Raw genomic sequence first — 8,973 nt, 5'->3', positions numbered from 1 at the left:
TTCCAGTGCAAGATTAATTTCAGGGCAGCTAGAAAGACGAAACTTCTCCCAAAGGCTGAGAACAAATGGAAAAAACATGACAAGGGGAAAACGGGCCTCAAAATGCAGATACCTTTTGAAGGCTTCCGTGAAATCCAAGCCTCCGGCCTCTCAACGGGCTTGCAATACAGCTGCAGCTTCTGAAGTAACCGCCCAAGAACAAGCCCGGGTCTTGGGCTGAGACGAGCTGTGACAACAGAGAATTCGCTCGGCCGATGGAGCATCCTGGTCCCAGACATCCATTGCCAGGGATGACCCTGGGGCTGTGGCTTCCAATAAATCACATGTGCGCACAAGGTCTCGGCAAAAGAGCACGTTCACACTCACAACAACCTTGTGAGGCAGGAATCATTAGCCAGCTTTAGTGATAGGAAATAGGGACTCAGAGGTGAATAGCTCAGAGCCACCCAGCCGGTAAGCGTCAGAGCTGGGATTCAAACCCCGGGCCACTTGACTCCAAATCCAGTGTTCTTTTCTTCCACAACATGTCTTTGCCCCAACACCGCCCTGCAGCAAATGGACACAATCAGCAAAGGGTACCTTTCACCATGTCTTTTCAAGCCTCCTGATTTGTTCCCTTCTTTGCCCTGACTCAGCTACCCGGTGCTTCATGCTGGCAGTGTGGCATTTCAGGCACAGGAACCTATCCATGAAGAGACCTGTCCTCCGGTTGGCATACCTCTCTGGTGCCTCAAATCACCAAATTCCAAGAGGGGGTAACATCAGCTCTGTCGCAGCAGCTGGACTTTGTGTGCAAAAACGTGGCTTACGGACTTAATGCCTACGTTATTTCTACCGTTTTGCAAAGCCTGACTCCTTTGCAAATGTCAGGCATTGAGCTGTTCCCATTTTTAAAACAGGGAGGTTGAGCGCAGAGCTGAGGGAGGGAGGAATATCCATCGAGCACCCTGTGGGCGAGGCGTCGGGGAAGTGTTCCCGGGAACACTTGTTCTGTGCCCTTTCTTTCTGCCTGAAATGACTCACTGCGATTTCAGTCTCTTGGGCAATGAGCAGGCTCCCCAGGGACCCCTGACAGCTGACCCTCGCCCGGCCTCTCCATCAGGGCAGTGTGTACATGTCTTTGTTCGACAGCTCTGTGAGCTATCCAAATCCCAGTCCAAGCCTGCTGCCTGCCCAGCTCTCTGAATGCTGGCAAGCCACAGGCAACATCTGCTCCAGAGGCTTAATCCAGCATTTGGAAGGGCTCCCTTCCGAAATCTCTGGCCTGGCACCATGCCCAGCCCCAGTCAGCAAAGAGCTGCAGCATTTATGTGGCTTTTCCAGCAATGGCTTTGTACGGTCTAGGGAGCGGCTTTGATGTCCATGGAGTGGGGAAGGGCTGAGGGTGGAGGGAGGAGGCGCAAAGCTGAGAAGACACGAAGGCCCGCACCCACTCGCTCAGGATCCAGACTTTCCACCCAGCACGTAAAGACTCAGCACAAACCCCGAGGAGCCCACAGAGGTGGCTTACATGATTCGAATTCAACTTTGATACCAACCGTCAGGCAGAAATAGTTGTCGGTCCTCGCAGTATATTGTGGAATTTGGATTTCAGAGCAGTGTCTATGAATGCACCTTTTCATCTAGTTGCAGGGCATTTAAATATTTGGTGATCATATTCACAAAGACACTCTTTCTGCAGCACTGCTGTCTGGGTTCCCCAGCTTCTCAGATTATTCTAACGTGTTGTTCTATAATATGCCTTGGAAGAGGACAAGGCTCTTGCAACAAGTGATGACACAGAAGCTCAAACACAATTAGTATTTTGATGGAGGTCACAGCAATTTTGCACAGAAAAACACATAACAAATGATCTAATGAATTCCAGGACCTGACAAACAACTGAACTCAGGGCCCGAGGATCTCCATGGCCTCTCTGGCCCCTGAGCCCCTGCTGCAGATCCTCCAGATACCCCCTCCCCCATCCCAGCTCCCTGCCCTTTCCCAGTGGGCCCCTCTGTGGTCTTTCTAGAAGCACTGAGCATTCACTTTGTGAAACCATCCAAGGATCTCTCAAGTTTCTCTCCCCGCCCACCCCAAACACACTGCCCTCTTGCCCTGCCCCAGGCTCAGCCCTCTGACTCTAGCTCTCCTCCAGATGTCCAGTCCACCCCAGGGCCCCTCAGAGCAAGGTTCTCAGCAACCCCCCACCCCCTCCCATCCAAACCCTCATAGGACTGACTGTCTCAGGACATGTTGGGTTCAGGAACAAGAGTAAGTGAAAGCCCATCACCACTGACTGATCATTTTCTACACACCTTCCGGGGGGCCAAAGGCCCTCCTGGGCTCTTACACCCACACCCTAGAGGCCTTTTTCCCTTTCTCCCTGACACTGACATCATTGGTTGGAGAACTGAACACCATTAAATCTCCTGAATGCTTCTCTCTGACGTCAGGGACTCGGGCTCTAAAGGAAGCTGAGGGATTGCCAGCTCACTCCTTCCTGTCGTGAGTGTCCTTAACATCATCAGAACATCTCCATGAGCATCACATCTCTTTTTGTAAACTTTTATCGACTTTTACAACACTTACTGGTTTTCAGGCATTTTACCGGGGCTTTGTTTCAGTTAGTATTACCTTTTTTTTTTTAAGTTTATGTCTTTATTTTGAGAACGAGAGAGAGAGAGAGAGCACCCATGAGCACGAGTGGGGGAGGGGCAGAGGAGAGGGGGAGAGAGAATCCCAAGCAGGCTCTGCACTGGCAGCGCTCATTCCACGAACTGTGAGATCACGACCTGAACTGACATCAAAAGTCGGTTGCTTACCAACTGAGCCACTCAAGTGTCCCAGTTAGTATTACCTTTAACAGAGATCTAACTACTGTGGCTTAAACACACTCAAGATAGCTGCCATAGCTCCAGCCATCACATCTGCATTCCAGTAGTAAGAAGAGGAGCAGGGAGAAAAGGGGGTGCTTTCTTGGAAGCCCCACCCAACCACTTACATGTTATTGGCCACTCTTACTTGCAAGGAAGTCTGGGAAGTGGAATAGTTTAGCTGGGCATGCTTCTAATCTCAATAAAGTCACTCAGAGTTCTATATTAAGCAAGATGGTAAGAATGGATATTGGATAAGCAGTTAGTAATCTCTGTCCTTTGGCTTTCTAATACCTTATCTTTCTTGTCACTCTTGGGCTAGAGGTGTTTTGGAAGTCTGAATTCCTTGGATTTTATAAGAGTGATAAGGAGCCTATTACTGCAAATTATATAACATCCCTCCTGGTGTCTGGTTACAGCACTGGACAGCCCACACATTCACTTTTATGCGGTGAAATGTTGACACAGTCACATGAAACACGATAAATAAAACTATATATGACCTCACATTAGTTCAGGTCAGATTGTGTCGCCTAACCAGTTTTTATGCCAAACTAAGGGAGAAAAAACTCAGTTTTTAGAACTTCTGGGATTTCAGTTATGAAGAAGAAATGGTCATCCTGTATCCTTATTTTATTGAGGAAGAAAGCAAGGCTCTTCTTCCTTGGAGAAGTTAAGTAACTCACTCAAGGTCATACAGCTCCTAGTGGTGGAGTTAAAACTAGAATATGGGTTTTGTTTTGTTTACTTTATTTTTTGAGAGAGACAGAGACAGAGTGTAAGCAGGGGAGGGGCAGAGAGAGAGGGAGACACAGAATCTGAAGTGGGCTCCAGGCTCTGAGCTGTCATCACGGAGCCTGACACGGGGTTTGAACCCATGAGCTGTGAGGTCATCACCTGAGCCAAAGTCAGACGCGTAACCAACTGAGCCATCCAGGTGCCCCTACTTTATTTTAGAGGGAGACAGAGGCTCCACGCTCAGTGCAGAACCTGACGCCGGGCTCCCTCCCACAACCCTGGCATCATGACCTAGGCCGAAATCAAGAGTGGGAGACTCAACCAACTGAGCCACCCAGGCACCCCACCTCCAAAGCAAATACATGGGGAAAAGAGGCGTGTGGGAACACGTCTTCCTATGCTGATGCCCAGAGCCATGTTGAGAGAACACAAGAGTGCCTGCTTCAGGGTCTGTCTCAGGGAAATTCTATTTGTTTTTAAAACAGTTGTTTTAAGTTTATTTATTTTTAGAGAGCGAGTGCAAACAGGGGGGGGACAAAGAGAAAGGGAGAGAAAGAGAATCCCAAGCAGGCCCGGAAACAGGGCTTGAACTCACGAACCATGAGATCATGAAATCACGAGTTGGAGGCCCAACCGACTGAGCCACCCAGGTGCCCCGGGAAGTTCTATCTAAAGCAAAGTTTTATAAATACATTTTAAATGCACTATGGATAAGCTTAACTGTAAAGAAACCATAAGTGACATTCTCCAAGCAGTCCAGATAACTAGAGTATCAGCTTCTCGTATAGTCCAAAGAGACTACTCCTTACCATTATTTACAGAAAATGATACATCTTTATATTTTTTTAATGTTTATTTTATTTTTGACAGAGAGAGACAGAGCATGAGTGGGGGAGGGGCAGAGAGAGGGAGACACAGAATCGGAAGCAGGCTCCAGGCTCCGAGCTGTCAGCAAAGAGCCAGATGGCGGGGCTCGAACTCACAGACCACGAGATCGTGACCTGAGCCTAAGTTGGACGCTCAACCGACTGAGCCACCCAGGTGCCCCAATGCATCTTTATATTACACGCACATGGCACAAAATTCAAAATGTACCGAAGTGAGAAGTAAAATTTGTCTCCCACCAATTCTTCCCAGAGACAACTGCAGTGACTTTTTGTGTATCGTTCCAGAGCTAGCTCCTCATTTAGAAATTACCAAATGTTATCTGTGGTTGCCTCTGGAAAATAGGATTAAAAATGATTCCAGTGCATCTGGGTGGCTTAGCCGGTTAGGCCTCCGACTCTTGATTTTTAGCTCAGGTCATGATCTCACTGGTTTGTGAGTTTGAGCCCTGCGTGGGGCTCTGCGCTGACAGTGGGGAGCCTGCTTGGGGTTCTCTCTCTCCCTTTCTCTCTGCCCCTCTGCCCCACGAAAGAAAGTAAGAAAGAAAGAAAGAGAGAAAGGAAGGAAGGAAGGAAGGAAGGAAGGAAGGAAGGAAGAGAAACAAATAGGGAAAAGCTTAAAAAGAAGCCATCTGTTTAAAAAAATAAAAGATTCCTTTTCCTTCTGTGTTCCATTTGGGGGGGGTGGTGTTGTACCAATTATTTAACACTCAGTTTCATCTTTGGTAAAATATATAATATTTTTATAGATACATAGTCTCAAGACATATATATTGGGATATAATATTGTCGTTGTAGCATGTGTAGATAATGTGCTTATGTCAAAGTCCAGCCCTGAACAGACACCCAATCTCTTCCCCTCTGGATCATAGGTCAGGCTGAAACATAGCCGGGCCCAGGCTCTAAGCGCACCAGTATGAACTGGCTGCTGACTGGATGTTTTCCCCCGGGGACCCACCCTTGTGCAATGAGGAAGTATAGGTGACATGTCAGGACAGGCAGGCCTCAAAACCTTTCCAGAGTTCTCATCCCCTCCCCCTGCCCTCTTCTTCCTTCTCCTCTAGGCAAAGGACTCCGCTTCAGGACTAGAGGCCCAGGAGGTTTCCAGGCAAATCTAGGGTCTTGCTTTTGTAGCATTAAGGCAGCAAAAAACAGCGTCACTGCTCTCCTGTAATCAACAGAGACAGGACTAGCTACATAATTTGCAGGACCCAGTGCAAAATGAAAATATGGGGCCCCTTGCTTAAAAATTAAGAATTCCAAGATGAGGGACGCCTGGCTGGTTCAGTCGGTAGAGCATGCAACTCTTGATCTCAGGGTTGTAAGTTTGAGCCCCACACTGAGTGTAGAGGTTACTTAAAAATAAAATCTTAAAAAAAAAAAAAAAAAAAAAAGAATTCCAAGATGAGAGCAGAAGAGCATTAAACTAAGGGCAGGGTTCTACTGAATTCGGGGCCCTGGGAGACTGTGCAGGTCTCTGCCCATGCAGCTGGCCCTGGATAGGGGGCCAAGATATGCCCTGTCCCCACAGGAAGGCCCTCTGTGGGTCACCTCCTCCCTGTCACTTAGGTAAGGCATTCAGGGTTGCCTCCTCTCCTTACCATACCTGAGGGCACTGGCCAGAAGAATCAGGCCTTGGAAGAGACTCGGGGCTCAGATGGAGGCCGCGTCCACCTACCCAGCCAGCCAGCCACAGGAGCACAGGCTTAGCCCTTCCAGCAACCTCTGGGCGGCCTCAGAGGACTCCAACTGCTGTGTGCCCAGCACCATGTATAAAGGCGTTCAAACTGAGCGTCTTTAGGTGGAGTGTGTGGGTTCTCACACAGCCACGGTCCCTCTACTCAGAATTGCCACAACCAGCTGCAGAGGATACAACTATCTGGCTGACGTCCGAGCAGTTCAAAAGCTAGGGTCTTCTATCTCATGAATCAGTCCAGCTCATTTTCGATCAGGTCTTCTCTGAGAGGCACGGGGAGGGGATTCTTCAGCAACTAGCTGCCCTCCCCAGAGACAACCATGTTAATTAGTCTTTGAACATCTTTACAGAGATTTCATGGCTTGAGCTAATCTGGACTTTTTTTAAAGTGAGCTCTACACCCAATGTGGGATTTGAACTCAGGACCACAGGATCAAGAGTCACATGTTCTACCAACTGAGCCAGCCAGGCACCCCCATGCCAATCTGGATTTTAATCCTGGTTCCACTAATTAGCTAGGTGTTAACCAGAGCATACTTCTAAGCAATTCATTGATACGCATCAAGTAACCTTAAAATGCCTGGATTTGGGGCGCCTGGGCCGCTCAGTCCGTTAAGCATCCGCCTCTTTTTTTTTTTTTTTTTTACGTTTCTTTATTTTCGAGAGGCAGAGAGAGACAGAGCATGAGTGGGGGAGGGGCAGAGAGAGAGGGAGACACAGAAGCAGGCTCCAGGCTCTGAACAGTCAGCCCAGAGCCCGAGGCAGGGTTCAAACCCACGAACGGTGAGATCGTGACCTGAGCCAAAGTCAGACACTCAACCGACTGAGCCACCCAGGCGCCCCAAGCGTCCGCCTCTTGATTTCAGCTCAGGTCATGATCTTGTGGTTTGTGAGTTCAAGCCCTGCATCAGGCTGTCCACTGACAGTGTGGAGCCTGCTTAGGATTCTCTCTCTCCTCTCCCTGTTCTTCCCCGACTTGTGCCCTCTCTCTCTCTCAAAATAAATAAATAAATTTAAAAGAAAGTGCAAGTCAGTGCCCAGAGTATGCTCAAGTCTCCAGGTGGAGGCTCCAGGGAGAGGGCCAATGCCCTACTCCACCCTGGACCCTACTTTTATCAGAGTAACTCTGGACTACGTTAACCCTGCCAGATCACCGAAGCTGAAGCGCCCGTCAGCCAGGCTGGTGCAGGCCAATCCACCATGTCCTGTGTTTAGGCAGTTGCCCTGAGCCCAAGTACAGGACATTTATCCCAATCAAGATCTTGAAAATCAGTCTAGGGGCACCTGGGAGGCTCAGTCGGTTGAGCTCTGACTCTTGATTTCAGCTCAGGTCAGTATCTCATGGGTTCGTGGGGGTCGAGCCCTGAGTCGGGATTCTCTCTCTCTGTCTCTGCCCCTCCCCCTCTCAAAATAAACATGTAAAAAGAAAGTCAGTCTAGAGTCACAGTTCCCTTAGAAACCATTAAAGTCCAGTACTCTGTTTCTCAAAGGTGCCAAAGCCATTCCCCTGCCTTCCCTCAGAACATTCCCACCACCGCTCCTTTTGACCCAGATGTTGCTTCTTCAGGGACATCTTCCCTGACCGTTCAGTCTACACGGCTCTGTTACCCCACTTTATTTTGCATGGCACTTCTGTGAAATTATCTTTTTAATTTTCCTTCCTTATTCCCATTCTCCTCATTGGGATTTACCTCCACAAGAGCAGGATTTGGTCTGCCTTACCTCAAACACTGCCTGGCACGTGGAAGGAGCTCAGGAAATTTCTACTGAATGGGTGAATGAATGAATGAATGACTAGAGTCTCTCAGTACTGGAGAAGGGCTTTCGATGGCTTTCCAAGCCCGTCCCACCACACGCCAGCTGTGTGACCTTGGGCATTTTAATTCCTCTAAATCTGTTCATGTGTCTACTGTCAACTGGCTAATCCCCACATCTTAGGGTCACCAGGAGCATTCACTAAAAAGCAAAAAGTATGTGGCAAAGTGAAAAGTGCCTGGCATATGAATCTTAGCAACAACTATTTGTATTGTCTTTCTGCCCAGATTAGTGTCACTTTGATAGCATTGTCTATATCCAAGCTGTGCATAAAACCCCCAAACAGCACAGCATTTAGGACAGCATATGGCTATAGTCTGACTAGGAACAGGCTTCTCCACCCCTTCCACAGAGGGCATCCAGGATCTCACCTTTGTTTGCCAGTGTTGCCCTCATCTGCCAGCTCAGTCAAGAAAAGGAAATGAAAACAGACTGGCTCCATTCTTGGTGAACTTTCATTTCCTTTTGAGGTCCACAGACTATCTGTGGGCTGACCTCACCCTGGGCTGCGTCAAGTTCACTTTCTGCCCCGGGGGCTGGGTTCTGTTGCCAGGCAACAGAACACCTGCGTGCCCTCCCAGATCCCCCCACCCCCCGGCCCTGGCTTCGAGCTGTGCCCGGTCAGGAAGCGTGGGCTCTGGATATTGCCAGGTTGCTCTGATGCAGAGAGGCTAAGGGGAGGAGTGACACAGAGAAAGAAGAAAGATCGCTCCGTGAGGCAGAAGCTTGTACTCAGGAGAGAGCCTACAGCCACTTGGATTCCCCAAAACTGGCCAGAAAGTGCCTGAGAGTCTCAGTATTTGGAATTTGTTCTTTAAAGATGGTTCCTCTGTAAGCATCCTTGAGCAGAAGGCAAGTGCTCCTTGAAGAAAACACATTTCTCAGCTACCATCTTAGAGTGACTTACTCGGTGAGAAGGAGACTCTAGCCCAGGAGGCTTGGGAGGGGGGCCCAGGTAGAGCTCTGGGTTGCATGTACACGCAGG

Source organism: Panthera tigris, chromosome B3 (assembly GCF_018350195.1).
Source record: "Panthera tigris isolate Pti1 chromosome B3, P.tigris_Pti1_mat1.1, whole genome shotgun sequence".
Lineage (NCBI taxonomy): Eukaryota > Metazoa > Chordata > Mammalia > Carnivora > Felidae > Panthera > Panthera tigris.
Note: the sequence above shows the minus strand (reverse complement) of the source record.